The sequence below is a fragment of the Lissotriton vulgaris genome, chromosome 12 (genome assembly GCF_964263255.1).
Source record: "Lissotriton vulgaris chromosome 12, aLisVul1.2, whole genome shotgun sequence".
NCBI lineage: Eukaryota > Metazoa > Chordata > Amphibia > Caudata > Salamandridae > Lissotriton > Lissotriton vulgaris.
The window spans coordinates 812,208,920-812,230,007 of record NC_141700.1 but is presented as its reverse complement, the minus strand read 5'-3'; the positions used below and the strand labels follow the sequence as shown (position 1 = coordinate 812,230,007).

The 21,088-nt window shown below is 48.9% G+C and overlaps 1 protein-coding gene across 1 annotated transcript in view; it reads left to right on the top strand.

The window, feature by feature from the left end:
• The first annotated feature begins 701 nt into the window (after positions 1-701).
• The window catches only part of LOC147678860 (uncharacterized), a 57,890-nt gene continuing 37,503 nt past the window's right edge, over positions 702-21,088 (top strand). The window contains exon 1 of the mRNA XM_086946302.1: positions 702-898. The gene's annotated coding sequence lies outside the window, so the exon portion shown is untranslated. The remainder of the gene's footprint in view (positions 899-21,088) is intronic.

Below are 21,088 nucleotides of genomic sequence, written 5' to 3'. Positions count from 1 at the left end.
CGTCCTGCAAGCAAAAACTCGATCCCTCTGGGGTTTTAGCTGACAGGGCGTGGTATTGTGTAACGTGCTAATTCTTCCAGCAATAGTCAGAGTGGTGATGCAGGGGCTCTAGAAGGGGTGAAAAACCAACAAAGCCTTATTAACAAGCGCATGGTCTTTTAAAGACCTCTGGAGTGTGTGTGCCCGGGAAGCTGTTTCAGGGGTGGGGGGGGGGGGGGGGGGGGGGTACATGCACTGCCACAACCTGCCAGGCCAGTGTTCAACACTTGCATCACCCTCTCTGCCTGCCCTTGCGCTGCATGCTTCTGAGAGGTAAGAAAAAAAACGTGCGTTTGCGTTTCAAATGTCCGATCCTGCAGCAGCCACCTCCAAAGCCCATACATGCCAGTAACCCGATTCAAGGCCCCATTCTCCCGAATTTTTTTTTTTTAATCTCCCACTTTACTCTTCTGTAATGTTGGCATGTATGCGTAAGGGTCACTGTTCAACGGTGTTAAATCGCACTCGTCTTCATTGCTGGGTTTTGCTGGCCAGAGTGAGTCACTCGTGGTTGTATGTCCTGATTACACTGAAATGATGGAAATGTCACTCAGCACTCTGACACCTTGGCCGCTGCTGGGCCGCAGGGCGGAAGTTCCGCCAGTGCCCGACAGAGGGCGCGCGCCGCCTGCAGATGGTTTCCCTGCCCGAGCGGAGGCTCTACGCACGCGCGTGGACTTCCGCTTCCAGGTCGCTGGAGGCAGCGACAGCACCGGCGGCCATTACAGACACGCGACCATCACAGACACGCGACCATCGCCGCTGGGGGGAGACAGGCAGACCCTGGGGGGCCCCGGTCCAGCGCTCCCGCCGCAGCCGAGAAGAAGAGCCCGGAGGCGTCTGCTCCGCCCCCGCCCAGGTAGGACGCTGGGCCGCTCGAACCCACGGAGAGAGGCCGGCCATGGACCCTCCTTTGTGCCCCCGGAGGCGGCGGGGGCCCTCCTGGGTCCCCCAGGCCGAGCCTCTTGTGTCCCGCCGGCCGAGCCACACCCCGGGTGGGGGCCCTCCTGTGTGCTCCCGGCCGGGCCACGGCCCGGGGTGGAGAGGGGGGGGGGGGGGTCTGGGGGTGTTGGGGCGTCGCTTGTCGGGGGGCCTGGGACCCTTCAGAGCTCAGAAAAGAAACTGTATTCTGACCTCGTTGAAACGATAAAAAAAAAGCTTGTGGACCAGGGTGTAAAATAGCATTTCATTTTGTCTCTTTCACTTCTCTACTATGGTAATGTAAGTTTGATTCAGTTCTAGTTGATTATAATATCAAATGGCGAGAAATAGAATTAATTAATAAACCCTGCCCTGAGCCAGCCAGGGCCTCATAAAAGTTGTGCTTTTTTTGTGGAAGTTTTTTGTGAGGGGAAAATGTGCAGCATCAGCATATGACCCTCAGGTTAACGGTTTGGTAGAGAAAATGAATCGCAGGATGGTTGAGTGTGTGGGCAATAAAAGACAAGTTTGATATATCCGAATTGTTGATAGTATGTTTTGGTCCCATCGCTCTAGTCCAAGCAGTGTCAGCAGTAGATGTACTTTCCGGGTCATATGAGATGACATTCAAGATTAGTCAATCCTGGTTAAGCACAAGGCATCCTCAATCTGGACAGGAACCAGTGATGGACATTTTGATTCAATCCAAAGTTGAAAACCATTGTAGTATATCACTATAAGATGGAATGTTATGCATGTAAGTATGATCTAGAATTGTAGAAGTGTTCACTGTGTAAATTCCTTAGTTATCAGTTACATGAAAGAAGTCCTGCCAGCTGTACTCTTATTTCTCCTGTGCTGGGGGTTTTAATAAAGAACCTACTAATCAACTAGAATCCGGTGATTCTTTCATTGCTACACCGATTTGGCGACAAGGACAAGGAACCCCCAGTACTCTCCAATTAGGAAGATTTATTTGAATTTTTTAACTCTTTTTGAAGGATAACGTGCCCAAAACTGCAAAGAAATTACGAAGAAAGAAGTATCAACATTTTTAAGGAAGTAGCTGCTACTCTTCCATTTTTTTTTTTTCCTTTTACTTCGATTTTTTTCGCAATCAACAGCGTAGCTGCCACATCTCTTTTGGAAAATTCCGCCTTTCACAGAAGTTAGAGCATGACCGACAACTTACTTGTGAGTTTAGTCATGTAAACCTTTTGACTTTTCTAAATATTTGTACTGGTATTTAACCCCTTGTGTGCTGTTGACGAGCTCAGCTCATCATGAGGGACGGTTGAGCTGCCCTCATGATGAGCTGAGCTCGTCACAGCCGTTGGAACGTTCGCACGCGGGGCTAATTACCCCGCTGTGCTGAACGTTCGAAATTTTTTACATTTATTTATTTAAAGGTTTTGTAGAGCGCGTAGTAACCCAAGAGCATCCCAGCGCTGGAACCTGAAACTCAAGAGGGGTTCAGCATTGGAGGGGGTTATGGGTGAGGAAAGAGAATGGTCTTTAGTGATTTCCTGAACTGGAGGAGATTGGGTTCAGTTCTCAGTCTCCGTGGGAGGTTGTTCCAGTGTTTGGCCGTGTGGACCGAGAAACGGCGGCCTCCGGACTTGGCTTTTTTGACTCTGGGGACTGTTATAAGGTTCTCTCCGCTGGACCGGAGGGCCCTTTCCGCTTTGTAGGGGATGATGAATTCCTTGAGGAGGGGAGGGCCGTTGTTATAGAGGGTTTTGTGGGCCAGACAGAGGGCCTTAAAGGCAACCCTTTCTCTGACTGGGAGCCAGTGGAGAAGCTTGAGAGCTGGCTTAGCCGATGATCTGGCTGGAGTGTCAGTAAGTAGTCGGGCTGCGGCGTTTTGTACTTTCTGCAAGGTGTTGAGGGTGGCTTCAGGAGCTCCCAAATAGATTGCGTTGCAGTAGTCAAGTCTTGCCAGGATGAGGCCATGAATCAGGAGTTTCTTGGCAGTCGTGGGGAGCAAAGGGAAGATCTTTCTGCAGGCCCTGAGAAGTCCGAAGCAGATTCCTGCCGTCTTTTTTGCCTGTGTTCTGAAGCTCAGGTCGTTTTCAATCCATACGCCTAGACTCTTGACCTCTTCCTTGGGTGTGGGGGGGTCACCCAGGCAGTTGGGCCAGAGGTGAGGCGGCAGGGAGGGCCCTTTGTGTCCGAGCAGCAGGATCTCGGTCTTGGAACCGTTCAGTTTTAGTGAAGAGGAGTTCAACCAGCTGTGGACTTCAGTGAGACAACTGTGGAGGTCAGAGGGGGGGTAGGTGCGGGTGTGAGAGGGTTACCACCAGCTGGGTATCGTCGGCGTAGTTGATGATTGATACGCCGAATGGGCTGACCAGTTTCTCCAACGGGGCCATATATACGTTAAATAACGTTGGGCTAAGGGATGAGCCCTGCGGTACTCCACAGCGGAGGGGGATAGCGGGTGAGTGGCGGTCGTTCTCCCAGACTTGGAAGGAGCGACCTTCTAGGAAGGATTTTAGCCACTTCAAGGCCGTACCCCTTACTCCGATTTCTCCCAGTCGTTGGATTAGGGTAAGGTGATCCACAGTGTCGAAGGCCGCACTGAGGTCCAGGAGGATCACTGCCACTGATCCTCCCGTGTCCAGAATGCATCTGGCCTTCTCCACTGCTGCCAGGAGGGCGATGTCAGTGCCCTGGCCTGGACGGAACCCTGTCTGGGAGACCCGAGTAAGTTGTTGTTCTCCACGAATAGTGACAGTTGTTTGTTCACTAATTTCTCAGTGATCTTACTATTTCCTGGGAGAAGGGAGATAGGTCTGTAGTTGGAGAGGTCCTGGGGGTCTAGAGAAGGTTTCTTCAGGAGGCCTTTGACCGCTGCTGCTTTCCAGCTAGGGGGGACTAGGCCCTGCGAGAGGGAGGAGTTGATAAGTGCCGTGAGGGGAGGGATGATGGTACTGGTCACTTTTTTCAGAAAGCGGAGGGGGGCGGGATCGAGGGGGGACCCACTTTTGATTGAGGCCAGTGTTGCCGCTACCTCTTCCATGGAGACTGAACCGAAGGCGTCCAGGGAGGGCGCGGGGCCATCGGGAAGATGGGAGCGATGGATGGGATAAGTGGCGGGATCCCTGTCCATGTGATTAGATTCGGAGGGGGGGAGGGCAGAGAGGATTTTTTGTATTTTCTCGTCAAAGAAGGTTGCGAGTTTAGTGCATTTGCTTTCCACTGCTTTGGGGTCCAGTGGTTTGACCGGGGGGTCAGGAGTGTGAAGGAGTTCCTTGAGAACGGCGAAGGTTTCGTGGGCCGAACAGGCGGCGTTTTTGATCCTGCCTTCATAGAAGGCGATTTTGGTATTGCGTAGTTCCCTTTTGTAGGATTTTACGGAGGCACGAAATGTGTCTTTTTTTCCTGCCGTTTTGTCCTTCCTCCAAAGGCGCTCGTTCCTCTTGCATTCTTTCCGCAATAGGTTGAGTTCGGGGGTGTACCAAGGGGGCGGGTTGACTCTCTTGATGCGTTTCAGGGTGCTAGTTTTCGGAAGAATTTCATCAAGAGATTGGGTAACCCAGGTATTGAATTCATTGTCAGCGGCGATGGTGTCTTGAGTGGGGAGGGGAACGTTTTCATTTAGTTTAGCTGCCCATTCTTCTGGGACCGGTTTATGCCATCGTCTTATAAGGGTTCTGATTTTGGGGGGTTGAGGAGACGGAGTGTTAATGGCCCATTCAAAGGGGACCAGGAAGTGATCGGTCCAAGGGAGGGGGACGTGGTCAAGGGTTTTCAGGTCTTGGATGTTGGTAAATATGGGGTCGAGGAGTTGCCCTCTGTCATGAGTGGCCTGGGGGTTTTTTAGGTCGAGGCCGGTGGAGGTGATATCCTGTAGCAGTTCTATTGCTTGTTTGTCGACCGGGTCCAAGAAGTGGACATTGAGGTCCCCCAATAGAAGAAAGTTGGAGGAGGACGTGCACTTAATAGTGATTTGGTCGATGAGTTTGCTAGGAAATTCCGCAAGTTGGCCGGGGGGGCGGTATACAAGCATTCCCGACAAAAACGGGTGTGGTGTGACAAGCTCAGCTTGTCACGGGGGCAGCTCCGCTGTGCCTCATGATGAGCCAGGCTAGTCAACAGCACAGCGGCGCTGGCCCCCCCCCCTCCCCCCGCGCACAGCGGGGTGGAAATACCACGCAGTCAAGGGGTTAAGCTTGAGCGATGTTTGCTTTAACATCGCTTATTGCCAATTGCGTACAAGTGTTTACCGATACTGTTTACTTTTCAGTCTTCTGACACGAGCCAGCTTTAAACTCTTTTCCTAAGCCAGCGCGAGCATTATTTACTTATGAGCTGCCGAACGTACATCTCCTGCGAGTGCTCTGTCTGTGACGGAGACGTCTCTTCTCGAGTTTCTCCAATCAACGCGCTGACGCTTTTGAGCTAGCGTAAAAGGTCACGCAACGTGACACCGGCAGCCATATTATTATTTATTTATTTTTTCTCATTTTATTAACACCGGTCTGCTTGAACAATTTGACTCGTGCATAGCCAGCGTTTACATCTGGGATCAACGTTATTTCTGGATCACAGTCCTACATAAAAAGAAAGTAAGACTATTATTCTTATTTATCTATATTTTTTTGGGGCACATTATCTTCATAGTTTTTTTAATTTTTACAAAATGAATGGAGAAACCAGTACAGCCTCCTCATCAAGGGGTGTTACCTCAAATACCAATTCCAGCATTACTTTGAGTGATCCAAAGGAATTCTTAGTTAATCCAGGAGAACCAATTATTAAAGGGCAAGACTGGAAAGAGTATTTTTTGAATTATATAGCTACATTGGAGGATAATGGCAGTATTATGTCCCCTGAAAGAAAAAAAGAATTTTAATGCACTGTGTAGGACCTGAAGAACTCGGAGTATATTTACAAATGCAAAAAACAGAAGGAAGTGGTGATCTAGATGTTTTCAAGTATGCTATTGCGGATCTAGATGATCACTACTCACCAATTGTAAGTGTTGCTGTCTCCAGACGTACTGTCTACAAACTGAAACAAAATGTCAATGAGTCTATCGAAGACTATGTTTCTGCCTTGAAAATGTTGGTCATCAAATTTAAGTTTGGTTCTTTACACGATGATATGATTAGGGACCAAGTTGTCATGTGTCAAAAACACAAGAATATTCAAGACAAACTATGGATTGAAGGTGATGCATGTCTCAAAGATATAATTACTTTAGTTAAAAAGGCAGAACTGTCAGAAAGATGTGCTAAAGCAGTTTCTCTTTCTAATGATCTTGTAACTGTTAATTGTATTGTATGTCGATTTGTAGAGCGCGGTTGATGCCCGGGGGCGTCCAAGCGCTGATAAAATTATTGACACTAGAAAAGATAAAAGTTCTAATTATAAACAGTCTAAACCATACCAAAATTGGAAACCACAGCATAATTACACCTTCAACACAGCTCAATCTTTTGCGTGCTACAGGTGTGGAAGCACATCACACACAGCGAGGTTTGATAAATGTCCTGCTAAGTCATCAAAGTGCTCAGTGTGTGGACTTGTGGGTCACTTTTATAAACTATGCAGAAGAAAAGCGCAAAAGAAACCAAGAGTAAGCTGCGCAACTAACAATGACCCTGATTTATCGGATAATGATGAAGAAAGTTACTCTTTTGAGAACTTGAACATCTCAAGTGACTCGTCTAAACATGTTGTAGTAAACATTACAGGTGATGACAGCAACAAACCTTTATGCATAGTTTCCTTTGGTGGCATAGATTTACAAGTTGCAGCGGATTCTGGATCTCAGTTTACCATTATCCCTAAGTCAACGTGGGATAACAAGTTTGCCGTTGCTATTGCTATCTTCCAACATATCAACATGGACACCCACCGTGCTGGACATACCATTGACGGCATCTGTTCTAATATTTCTACCCTTTCCACCTCCCCTCCATTGCCCCAAATCTGGACCGACCATTTTTTCATCCCCTTTGACCTCACGACACCTACTGCTACCCTAGTTAGCCCTAGACGTACCCAAGCCACCTTCACAGTCAACTGGAAGAAAGTGGCTGAACGTATAAAGCTTGAGTCAAAACCACTGCCCTTACCCCCCACGCTAACTGGAGATGTCGAAGTTGACTCATGCAACTTCCACACCTGGATGCACCAAATAGTCGCGGTTAACACTGAACCCAAAAACAATCAAGGAAAGGGACCCAAGAAGAAAAAACCCAATGCCCCATGGTACACCAAGACCCTGGCAGATAGTCACCTCCATTGTCGGAGACTAGAAAGACACTGGAGACAAACATATGACACGACCTCCAAAACACGCTATGTCCAACAGAGGAAAGTATATCTCTCTGACATTAAAGCAGCTAAAAAAGACTATTTTACTAATCTTATAATGGAAGCGCGCCAAAATCAAAAAACCATCTTCACCATAGTCAAGTCCTTCACTCATCCGAAAGCTCTCACCACCGATATACCTCCCTCAGAGAGTCTTTGCAACCAAATTGCAGACTACTTCGTTGACAAAATTGTCAACATTCAGAAAGACTTTCCTCCACCCCCGACAACCATCGTACAAGTAACAGTTAACTACCCTCCTCTCTCCAGTTTTAAACCAGTATCCTTGCAACAGACAAGCAAGGCAATCCGGGCCTGTAAATCAGGAGCACCCACGGATTCCTGTCCCCCAATCATTCTTCACCATCTGATTGACACAGTCAACCCTTACATTAATGGAATCATTAATGAATCCCTTGAATACGGAATTGTACCTGCCGAATGGAAGAAGGCTACTGTCAAACCCCTGTTGAAAAAACAGAACAAACCATCCACAGACTTGACTAACATGCGCCCCATCTCCTTACTTCCTTTTCTGGGCAAAGTCACGGAGCACTTAGTGCACGAGGAGCTTAAAACCTTCACAGAAGCCCATAACATCTTGCACCCACAGCAATCGGGCTTCCGCTCCGGTCACTCCACCGAAACAGCTTTGATCGAGCTTGCTGACTCTATCAAATTCCTACAGGATGAGGGCAAGCAAGCTGTCCTCATCCTGCTGGACCTCACAGCAGCATTCGACACTATCTCGCATGTTATCCTAATCAATCGAATGCGAGAGATTGGCGTGACAGACTCAGCCCTGGCCTGGATTTCATCATTCCTATCAAATAGGTCCCAGACTGTGGCACTAGGACCACACCTTTCCTGCGAAAAGCCAATTACATCTGGAGTGCCCCAGGGGTCCATATTGAGCCCTCTTTTTTCAATATCTACATGGCACCCCTCTTAGCTGTGATAGAATCACATGGGATCCTGGTCACGTCTTACGCTGACGACACTCAATTGGTCGTCACCATTGACAAACAGCGTACTGACGCAGAGCTCCGGTTTAAAAACTGCCTCTCTGACGTCTTTGAGTGGCTAAACACTAATCATCTTAGATGCAATAGCGCAAAGACAGAGATCATCCCAATAGGTAAGAACCCTTCTTTTTCCCCTAAAGATTGATGGCCCACAGGATCCGAGGCCCCTCCTAGTGCAGTTACATCAGCTAGAAACCTGGGCGTACAATTCGATTCTTCCCTTACTTTTGACGACCATGTTAAGATCACTGCCGGTCGATGCTTTGGATTAATAAAATCTCTGAGGAAATTTTTTGATTTCCTCCCAATTGCAGCCAGAAAGTCAGTCGCGGTAGCCCTTTTACTTTCCCGACTTGACTACTGCAACGGCCTTATGGCCGGAGTGAAAAAATCTACCCTCAGAAAGTTGCAGAGCTTACAACATGCTGCAGCTCGACTGGTTTTACAACTCCCCAGAAGGTCATCTGCGTCTGCAGCCCTGAATTCACTTCACTGGATGCCACTGCACAAAAGAATCTTTTTCAAATTGCTTCTCACAGTCCATAAAACCATGCAAAACACAGGACCTCGTTACTTTGTAAACCGTTTCAAGCGCTATAACCCTTCGCGCCGCTTGAGATCCTCTGGGACCAACCTTGTTCAAATCCCCAGATTTAAATATAAGACCAGAGGAGGAAAATCCTTCAATGTTCTGGCAGCCAAAGCCTGGAACACCTTACCCGCCGACCTTAGAGCCATTGACAATGAGAACAATTTCAGAAAACTTCTCAAGACATGGGTCTACAAACTACCAGACTCCTCTGTCTTGGCAGCCATTTAGTTCTCTCTTCCATTCACCCCACTTTTTCAGTTATTCCTTGCAACTCGCCCAGCGCCATGATGCTCCCCTGGGAGCGAACGCCTGCGCTTTACAAATGCCCATAAATATCAAATATCAAATATTGGTCCATATTTATAACCGACTGATGTGAATCCCGAGAGTTTCACTGGACAAAAAATTGATATGCTGGGTTTTAGATCTTTGATGTTTGAGTTTAAAGGTCGAAGATCTGTGTGTAAGCTGTATGTAGCTAAAGATGGACCACCTGTATTGGGTTGGAAGTACCAGCGTTCTATTGACATAATCCTAAATCCTAACACTCCTGAACAAGTCTTAGTAATGTGTGAAACAGAAAACACAAAAAATGGGTTTTGGAAGAGTTTTCTGAAGTTTTTAGTGGAGGCATTGGGAATCTTCAAGGATTTTCTCATAAAATAAGAGTAAAACCCAATGCTATTTCCAAAATTCATAAAGTGCGTCATATTCCACTAATTGTACGAGATGAGGTTAAAGTTGAACTTACCAAATTGTTAAATGCAGGTATAATTGAACCCATTGAAGCGTGCAAATGGATTTCTCCAATTGTAATTGCTAGACGCTCCAATGGCAAAATTCACATGTGCATTGATTTAAGGTATTTGAATGATAACATTTTAATTGATCAGTTTCCTCTACCGAGATTAGATGAAATGCTCACCTTGACCAGAGGAGCTAAATGGTTTCCAACTATTGATTTATCTTGTGCATATCACCAGATTTCGTTGCATCCCATGAGCAAACACCTCACAGCCTTTTGTACTCCTTTTGGGTGTTTTCAATTTTGCCGCATGGCATTTGGGTTGGCGTCTGCTGCAGCGGTTTTTCAAAGGCTCATGCATGAGTTATTTGGTGATATGCTAGGTGTATTTTTTCAAGATGATATCCTAATTATGGGACCAAACAAGAAAACCCATGATGAGCGTTTGAGAAATGTAATGAGTATCTTACAGAGTAAAGGTGTCACTGCAGAAACATCCAAATGTGAATTTGCTGAAAAAAGTGTCGCATATCTTGGACATTAAGTTAGTTCTTCAGGTATTAGACCAAAAGCTAATCTGGTGAGTGCCATCAAGGATGCTCCTGCACCCAAGTCCAAGGAAGATCTTAGATCATTTTTAGGTCTTGCAGAATTTTATGCGTAATTTGTTGATACGTTTTCTGAAAAAACTCATGTTATGAGGTCTTTGCTTAAAAACAAAACACAATTTAATTGGTGTGCCTCGTGCCAGAAGTCTTTTGAAGAGATAAAAAAAGCCAATACCCCAGCTCCTAGTTTACAAGGCTTTGGCCCATATGCCAGAACCATGGTTACAACCGATGCTAGCAGCAAAGGTTTGGGTAGTGTTTTGACTCAAATTGATGACAACAACAAAGAAGTTATTATAGCGTTTGCTTCTCCACTCACTCCCACGGAGGAACGTTATTCTGTTGTTGAAAGGGAAACGCTTGCTGTTGTTTGGGCATTGGAACATTTTATGAAGTTTCTGTGGGGCAGGAAATTTGTGGTTCGTTGTGACCATAAACCATTAACTAAGTTGCTTACAACTGATGGTCTCACCAATGCCAAGGCTAGGATAGCAAGGTTGTTAATGAGGGTTCAGGACTTTATGTATGAAATACAGTATGTACCAGGTACAAAAAACTTCACTGCTGATTTTTTGAGTCGTATGTCCATACCATTAATTGAACTGGACAAGAACTCATGGAATGATTTCTCAGTTGCTCATATTTCTTTTGACAAAACTCAAAAGTAGTTTTACCAAGGATGAATGGCTTGAAGCAGAAAATTCTGATCAGATTTTGCCTGTTCTAAAACAGCTGATCATTAAATGTTGGGTTGGGATGGATAAAAAAAATTGTCAACGATGAGTTAAGAGGTTTCTGGGAAGTTCGAGATGAACTCAGTCATTCTGATATGCTAGTTGTACGTGGCGATAGGATTGTACCACCAAGAGACCTGAGAAAGAAAATCATTGACCTTTGATATGAAGGACATTCTGGAATTACTCGCACCAAGTTACGTATAAAAGAATTGTATTGGTGGCCAAGAATGGATGTGGAAGTTGAAAGGTGTGTGAGATCATGTGTGAAGTGTGAGGTTGCTGATAAGACTCTTAAAACTTTCAATCCACCATTAGCCCCTCCTGATTGTCCGAAGTTTCCTTGGTAACTTGTTGCCATTGATTTCATGGGACCTGTGACTTGGCAAGATGGAACACAGAAGTATATTTTAGTTTTGATTGATACTTTTTCACGGTGGTTAGAATCAATGTAGTAAATGTGATCAATACTAAAACGGTTATTGCATTTCTTGATGAGATTTTCTTAAGAGAAGGTTTTCCTAAATTTATTTTGTCTGACAATGGAGCCCAATTTAAATCCCGTGAGATGAAAAATTACTTAATTGCTTCTGGAGTACAACAAAGATTCACTGCCCTTTACCATCCCAGTGGAAATGGTATATTTGAGAGAGCTAACCGTAGTATTAAAGGAGTTCTTCAACTGGCTAATAGAGGTAACTTATCTTGGGATGGTGAATAAAAAAAATTACTTTGGGCCTACAGAAGTACCATCCACGGTTCCACAGGTCAAAGTCCTTTTTCATTAATGTGAAGTAGGATTCTACATTCAATAATACTGGTAGGTTGTATAAAAGTGGTTTGACCACGTGTGACATAACTAAAGTTAGAGGATGCATCAAAGATTCTCAAACAAAGAACAAAACCTACTATGGTTCTAAACATGGAGCTAAACAAGTGAAGTTGAGTAGTGGTCAATGGGTTCGTGTAAAGAGTGCTAGGAAGGTTACTAAAGGTGAGAGTAAGTTTAGTGAACCCAGAATGGTAGTCAAAGTTATGAACAACACTGCTTTGTTACAAAATGGTGAAGTATTGCATTTCAGTATCGTTTGGTAATGTAAATGAAGATAAGGATGTTAACAATACCACTACGTCCTGGTGGTGGGATACATCTAGTGGCACTCAGGAATTGGATATGTCCAGTGATAGTGTACCCAATGTTTCTCATGCCTCCATTCCAGAAATTGTGAATGAAGATTCTGTAATTTCTGATGGTATTCATTTACGTGATTCTGATTCACAAGTGAGGGAAAATTCACTGGTTTTACCTAGTGCAACTAAAGTTGGGCCTGATGAAAACATTGTTAAAACTTCTTGTGGAAGAATTGTTAAAAAACCTAAATGTCTTGAAAAGTTTGATTGTGTGTAAATATATCATTATATATATATATATATATAACTCCATACTTCCCTAGTGCCTTGGTGCACTCAAACAGGAACACAAACTCCAGTATAAGCCGAAATCAGAATTATTTTTTTTGTTTTTAAATACAGGGAACGGTGACTGCCTCAGACGCATTTCGGACACGAGGCTGTGTCCTTGCTCACTTAACAAACGAGGAGGCTGAACAGTGAAATTTAAAACACCCATTGGCGCCAAACACAGTGGTATAGTCATAGAAAGCGGACAGGAACTAATACACAATGAGTATGTTCTGGCGCCGCCATCTTATAGTGTCTGTCCATAGCTATATCAGCTAATGCATCGCCTTCATAAAAAGTACATATTTAAATAATTCACCTATGTAACAGGGAATTATAATATCGAGTGCCCTTGATAAAAACAATGCATTTGAATAAATACAATAATATTAGATACATTACATTATTGTTATAGGTCATTTATAAAAACCAAAATGCTGTTAAAGTTCAACATGCAGAAATTCATATATGTACAAATCTATATACAATCTCATAATACACAAATGTTTACACACCACGGGCAAAAATCGATAAAAGATATTAAAAAATGTACAAAAATGCAGTGCAAAGTGGTGCAAAATCAGCTATGTACAACAGACCTACTGCTGCAAAATAGAATGTGCAATTATGCTTGTGGTCATGAAGAGTTAGCATTTTTACGTTTTCATGCTTTCATAACCTGTCAGATTGTCAGCTCGACACTGAATAAGTGCAATAGCATTGGTTAAGCACAGCCCAAATCTAAAAAAACATTTCTGTACAAATACAGTAATAGACTTGGGAAAATTACATCTGGTATGCAGGAAAATACATGCCCTCCCATTTTTTTTTTTTTTTTTAAATATATTTTTATTGCAGGAATCAGTAAATCGTTACATATTCGACCAGCATTATAGATCATATAAAATCAATGAAACGCAACCCTCCGTCCCCCAGCAGTATGTACTCTTACACAGCCATTCAGCCCACAACCCTACGGTCGGGCGGCGAAATTCAATGGGGGCTCAGCAGGAAGGTGAAGCTGGTCCGGATGATCCACTGTCCGTCATCTGCTTTTTCAAACAAGCCTACAAAACCCAGAAAGTAAACCCCACCCTCAAAAACACTATAAACCAAAGTAATCCCTCCCCAACCCCGCCATCAGTGCACGGTAACAACCGCATTAGGATCTGTGAGAGGACCCATGAGGAAAGCAACAGAGCTGTAAAGTGCAATCGTCTATCGGGACTCGGGGCGAGCTGCTTCCTCACTTTCAGAGTCGCTGGGGGTGCAATAATCCCTGAGGGCCTGCACTAACGTCTCCCGTTCTAGCGCTGCCTCCTGAGCCTTCTCGTTACGCTGTCTCCTAGCTAGCTGGTATCTCAGTGTGCTTTCCCCCGCTGCCCACTTCAAGAGTTCGCTGTGCCACCTGCTCCCTGTCGGACCAGCCCGTGCCTTCCAGTTCCTGGTCACCTCTCGCTTAGCAAGGAGAAGCCCCAAATCGATGAATTTGCTAGTAATCTTGTTTTTGGGGGTATGTGGAAACCAGTGCAGGAGTCCCACTGCCGCATCAATCGATAAGGATCTCCCTGTCACCTCCTCCAGGGTCTTCCCCACTTCCTTCCAAAAGGAGGACAATCCCGGGCAGGACCACAACATGTGGAGAAGGTCTGCCTCCGGCGCCGGGCATCTGGGGCAGTCTGCCGAGCTCGTAGCAAAATATCGTTGGATTTTCGCCGGGGTCAGATATGCCCTATGGAGTATGTAGTAGTGGACCAATTGAAAGCGGGCGTGGCGTGTGCCCTTCCAGGCTCGCCGCACCAGCTGGGACCAGGTCGTCTCCGGGATCTCCCTGCCAATGTCCGCCTCCCAACGGGTTCTCAGAGTAGTGAGGGGGGTCAGCCCCTCATTGATCAGTCTACCGTAGAGGCAAGTGACCGCCTTCACCGTACCCGCAGACATCATGACGTATTGGCACACCGGAGATATAGGGGGTTCCTCTTGCCCGCATTTCCAGTGCGCCTGGATCGCTCGGGCTACGGCCGAGTGCAATAGCAAGTCGCCGCGAGGAACCTCGAAGCGATCAATGAGCTCCTGAAAGGGCAAGAGCGCCCCGTCCTCGTAGAGGTCACCTATCAATTGTAAGCCTGCGTCCTCCCAGTTTGCTAACCGTGACCAATCACCGCCATGGGGCAAGGCCGTCGGCCTCCCCAAAGGTATTTCGGGCGCATACGGTATTCTCAGGTGGCCCCGGGCGTGAGCTCGGTTCCAACACAGGCGAACGGTCTTCTCCTCTAGCGACAAGTCCTGTAAGGCCAAACGTTGTCGCAGCGCTATGAAGGAGAGAACATGCCTGGCCATACCCGTACCTCTCCTGTCTTCTGGGCCCCGGAATTCCCGGGCTATCTCCTGGGTGAAGGTCTGGAGCTGCGCCGCTAAGTAGTACTTTTCAAAGTCCGGCACCGCAAGCCCACCCTCGGCTTTCGGCCTCATCAGGGTCTTGAGGGCCACCCTTCGGCGGCCCGAGCCCCAGAGGAATCCGACTATCATTGATCGTAATAGTCGAAACGTGGCCGGTGGGACCCAGATCGGTAGCGCCCGGAAATAATACAGCAACCGGGGAAGCGCCACCATTTTGAGCAAAGCGATCCGCCCTGCTACCGAGAGCGGTAGTGTAGCCCAGAAGTCCATACTGCCCCGTAGTGCTCGGGTGCCGCGGGCAATGTTCCCATCCAGGAGGTCAGATGGTTCATGGTAGACGTACACCCCCAGGTACTTAAAGCAGTCAGGTTCCCATCTAATCTCTCTACTGAGAACAGGGCTAGGGGTGCCTTTGCGAACCGGGAAAAGACAGGTCTTAGCCCAGTTCACCCGGAGGCCCGAGACCTCCCCAAACGTCGTGAGCGCCGTCGCAGCTCCATGCAGGGCAGCAATCGGGTCCTCAAGGAAGAGCAGCAGGTCGTCTGCATACAGCGAGACGTAGTGTGGGCCTGGAGGTGTCCACAAGCCATTATAATGGGCTCCCGATCGGAGGTGCAGCGCGAGTGGCTCCACCGCCAGCGCAAAGAGAAGCGGGGATAACGAACAACCCTGCCTCGTGCCTCTCTCCACCGGGTATTGTGAGGAAATTAGCGGGCCCGCCCGAACCCTGGCCGATGCAGAGGCATACAGGACCGTGGTCCATCTGATGAAGCCCTCGCCAAGGCCGAACCTCCGTAACACAGTGCACAGGTAGTCCCATTCCAGGCTGTCAAAAGCCTTCTCTAAGTCTACCGATAGGACTACCAGGCACGGGGCATCCACGAGCGGTTCTCCCAGCAGGCGGAACAACCTGCGGATGTTCATGGTCGTGTTTCGCCTGGGGATGAATCCAGCCTGGTCCTCATGTACCAGAGAGCTCATGTGACCCAGCAGCCTCAAAGCCAAGATGCTGCTCAGTATTTTATAGTCAACCGTCAACATTGATAAGAGACGGTAAGACCTCGGATCGGACGAGTCCCTTCCGGGCTTGAGGAGGGGAACCACTAAGGCCTCGCACATCGAGCCTGGGAGCCGACCAAGCCTCTTCGCCTCTCTATATACTATTAATAACCTTGGGGCTAGGAGATCAGCATAAGCTGCATAAAATTCCACCGGAAGGCCGTCTAGGCCGGGGGTCTTATTCCTCGCCATGTTTTTAATGGCGCTGCGGATCTCTCCCAGTTCTATGTCGGACCCCAGGGCCTTCGCCACGTCCTGCTCCACTGTCTGGAGCTCCAGGGGCCGTAGATAATTATCAAGCAGGTCAGGTCTCTGACAGAGCGACTGCGGTACAAACGTTCGTAGTAGTGCAGGTAGCAGCTCAGAATCTCAGGCTGAGTGTGTACCACGGTCCCGTCCGCCATGCGCATGGACGTCGTCAACGAGGACTGGCGCGTAGGGTTGGCTAGCCATGCCAGCAACGCGCTCGACCTATCCCCCTCTGCGAGGGACCTAACCGTGTAGGCCTTGTAGTCGAAACAGCGCAGCCGTTCGACCTCCGCCGCTACCGCCTCCTTCGCCTCCGCCGTGCGTTCCTGTAGTTCAGGGCACCCGGGGCGGCGGAGTTCCAACTCGCAGAGTTTCCGGTCAGCCGTATCTAAGTCGGCAAGGATAAGTCGCCTCATGCCGACCTTCTTGGAAATACAGTATCCCCTCACCACCACCTTAAAAGCGTCCCATTCTAGCGCTCTCGAGCTCGCGGTGCCCCCGTTGGACGCGAAGTACTCCGAGATCTTATCTCCTAGGTCCGCTTTGAAAACGCTGTCCTCTAGGATTTCGGGACGTAACTTCCAGGTGGGGACCGCAGGCACCCCCGGAAACCAACGAAGGTCCAGCAGGAGGGGGTTATGATCTGAGATGGTCCTGGCCAAATATTCAGACCGGACCGCTGCTGAAACCAGTTCAGCCGAGCCAAGAAATCCGTCCAGTCTAACGTGTAACTCATGGAGGCCCGAGACGTAGGAATAGTCCCTAGTTGCGGGGTGTTGCGCCCTCCAAATATCCGTTAGACCCCAGTGTGTCTGCCAGTCTCTACGACCTTTAGCCACACGGCGAACCGGAGAGTCAGGGAGGGGCGGATGCGAGCGGTCAGTGTCCACATCCACTACTGAATTGAAATCTCCACCGAGCAGGAGGGGCCCGGAGAAGAAGTGGGCCAACGAGCCCGATAACCTGGAAAGGAAGGCAATCTGGTCTATATTGGGAGCGTACACACAGCAAACGTTTAGGTCCCTCCCTCCCAAAGTGCCCGAAATGGCCACATAACGCCCCTCTGGATCTATCACTGTTTTCGTGACCTGGAAGGGAATCCCAGCTCTAACCCTAATCAGCGCCCCTCTGGCATACGCGGAGTACGAAGTGCAAAAGACCTGCCCCCTCCACCTACGCTGTAGCGCCGCCCCTTCCGCCTTGTTCAGATGGGTCTCCTGCAGCAGCGCCATTTGTACCCCCCTACGCACTAAATAAGCGTGGACCTTATGACGCCTAGACATGGTGTGGAGCCCCCGCACGTTCCAAGTAATACATTTCACATTAGCGACATCAGCCATTGTCCCATATCGTTCGTGCAAAGTCTCCCCATCCGGGTCCCAACAAAGAAAGAGCATCAATCAACCCAGCACTGATGGCGGTCATTTTCCCCAACCAAAACTTAACAACCCCAGGTCGAAACCAAACCCCCATCCACCCTCCCCAGAACAGGACCCAAATAGCACCATCTAGTTCCCATCCAAACCATACCCTCCAAAAACCCACTAATCCTGCGGTCGCCACCGTAGGAAGGCCTTAAGGGCCAGGTGCGGGCCGGGCGTTGGCAGTGGGCCCTCGATGCCCTGGCTACCAGGACTAAAGCAAGCCCAAAACAGTACCAGAAATCCTCGGGGCAAAAGCAAGGCTCCCCACCCCCCCCCTTCCCCGGGAGTCAGCATCAATCGTCGGCATCCGCCACCCCCGTTCCGGGCCCCCACCCAAATGGATGTAGCTCACCCCGTTAACCCTGTCCATCCAGAAGGTCCTCCACCGATTTCGGTGTGAACACCGGCGTGTGGACGCTATCAGTCACCGATTCCTCGGAGTCCGTCGGTGCCCCCTCGTCACCAGGGTCCGCTTCCTCTTCAATGGCACAGTCTCGTGAGCCAGACAGCGCAGATAGCACCTCCAGCACTCCTTTCCGCTCTGTCGATGTCTCCGCAGTTGAGGGTCCGCCTGAACGGCGACTCCGAATCCTTTTGGACCGCCGTCTCTGCTCCGGCTCCGCCGCCAGCTGAGATGAGGAGCTAAAGCCATCTTTCCCAGCTCTATAGAGCTCAAGCCAGTTACAGACATCCTCCGGGGTATCAAAGAATTGAGTCTTGTCATCAACAATGATGCGGAGTCTCGCAGGAAATAGGAGCGAGTATTGGATGCCCTCGCTCCGGAGCTCGCGCTTGACCGCCAAGAACGAAAACCGCCTGCGTTGGGTTTCATAGGTGTAATCCGGGAAGATGTTCACCTGGCTGTTCGCCACTTTGAATGGGCCATTATGTCTGGCGGCATTGAGGATGAGGTCTCTGTCCCGAAAGTGCAATAACCGTGCCACATCCGGTCGCGGGGCCCGTCCCTGTTGTGGTGGCCTCGCTGGGACTCTATGAGCTCGCTCCAGGGTGTAGAAGGAGGATAGACCCTCTGGGGCCACAGTGTCTCGGAGCCAGGCTTCCAAGTATGCCACCATGTCGCCATCCTCAATCTTCTCCGGCAGGCCCACCACACGAATGTTGTTTCGCCTGTTACGGCCTTCTGCATCTTCCGCTCGCTGCTCCAGGGCAGTAATCCGGGACAGGGCATCCTTCATAGTCTCAGCCAAGGTTCGCTGCGCCGGCTCCAAGGTTTTCACCGAGCTCTCCACTTCCTTGACCCTATCCGAAAGCTTGCCGTGATCCGCTCTAAGGAGGCCTAGGCTCGTCGCCACCTGGGCAATGTCCTGCTGGAGGGCTGAGCGTGTGGTCGCAATCGCCTCCAAGACGCGGTCAAATTGCTGCTGCATAGGTGTACCACCCGAACTCTCCGGGTCTCCACGCTCCTCTTTGTCCGGGGTCTCCGAATCTGAGGCGGCTGGGGTAGTCCCCTTGGCTCCCCTAGGTTTCCCCATGTCGCCGGAAGCACACAGTGTGGATCCAGGGACAGGCGCCACCGATTGCGGGCGTCGGCTATGGCTCTCCCGGTTGCTGGTCTTCGGGTCGAGTGCCGGTGATCCCCGTCTCCAGGGCCTGTTGGACCTTCTCAGCTTCGGCTCGCGCCACCACCACGTCGTCTGAGGGCACCGAGGAGGAGGCGGAGACAATCGGCGCCAGGTCGGGCAGGCCCGTCTGGCTGATGAGGACCCGGAACGAGGGTCACCAACTCCGCCGGATTCTTTGTGGCGCCAAAGGGTTGTGCCTCCCATGGGAGTGGGTCGGTCAGGGAGATGCAGCCAGGTGCGGTGTAGGGAGTGGGCACTACGGTCAGAGCCTTCAGGCGTCCGCGTGCCGGGATCCGCTATAGCGAGGGCATCCGACCATCTAGGTGCGATCCCCGGTGCCAGAGTCCAATCAGACCGATATCCAGACCCTCATATCACAGGGAGATGGAAGGGTGGAGGGTGCGCCGCTGCTAGTGGTGCTCCTTCAGTCTAATGGTCCCGGCCAAGGGGACAATGAGGTCCGGGCGCCATGTTGGGTCGCACTCCGCGGTTCCACAAACTTTGATTTTCCGCCGGGTCACCACACGTTCGGACTGCGCCAAGTGCCCCGGAAGGTCCCCGTCGGGCCGATCAACCGTTTGCGGGGGTTAGGGTGCCCCACGGCCTCCGATTTACAGGATAATCCCGGGCTCAGTCCCGGAGCCGAGCTCTCAGGCGACCATCGCCATCGGCGCCCAAGCCACGCCCCTAAAAAAAATACATGCCCTCCCATGTACCAATGTATGACTGGATGCTTGCTTGCACCAGTGGAGTAAGGCAGGGATGTATCCTTGCACCCTTCCTTTTTTCCATATATATCAACTTGCTGGAAAAAGATCTCCTCAAACTAAAAGTGGACTCACCCCAAATTGGTCATCGTGCAGTGCCCGTATTATTATACGCCGATGACGCGGTACTGCTTGCCAGAACCCCCATAGGATTACAAAAACTGATCAACGGCTTTGTTGTGTTCATGGATAAATTGGACCTAGCGACAAACTTGGAAAAATCCTATGTTATGTCATCAGGGCAACTGACAAAAGGGAACTTTACTTACCACATTGGGTCACACAAGATAGACCAGGTCAAGACCTTTTCATACTTGGGGGTACTGTTTGATAACCACCTCAATTTCAAACCTCTGGTAGAGAAGCACTCAACGAAACTGGCAGCATCAGTAGGAGCCATCATGGGGTACGGACAAAGACTAGGAAGATGGTCTCCAGAGCAAATACTGAACCTGTACAGGTCAATTTGCTGTGCGAAAGTAACCTATGGGGCAGAAGTGTGGGGCTCCATAGATAACAAAGCACAGCAAATACAGACAGAAGAAAATACATTTTTGAGAAGAGTCCTGAAAGTGCCCCAGAGTGTACCGGCTTACATCATCCATGAGGAAGTGGGAGAACCTTTCATAGAAGACCGGATTAAAATTAAACCTCTCCTGGCATGGGTCAAATTATGGACTAACCCTGAGGCGGTCTTAACAAGACAAATTATATTGGATTGCCTCAAACGAGATAAAGGTTACGACATACCCTGGTTGAAGTACGTCAAGAACTCATTAGCAGAGATTGATTGTATAAACTTCTTCACATCCCCAGACTCTCTAACCATCGAGAGTAAAGCTTTGGTGAAAAAACTTTTTCCTGTACCGCTTCAGACATTAAGGGCTGAGAAAGAAAGTCATAAATCCACTGTCCTATCTTACAGTAAACTCACAGCAAAGCAAGGAATGGAACCTTACCTGAGGGTCATGTATAATGCTCAGGACCGCTATGTCATGACCCGTTTTAGACTTAACATGCTCCACCATCTCTTTGCGGTTCCAGCTGGGTTCACTCATACAGTGGCAGAGAAGGGTACCTGCGGCTGCGACCATAGGTCTCCGCGGGATACTCTTCACTTTGTTTTATTGTGTCCATTTTATACTGTACCAAGA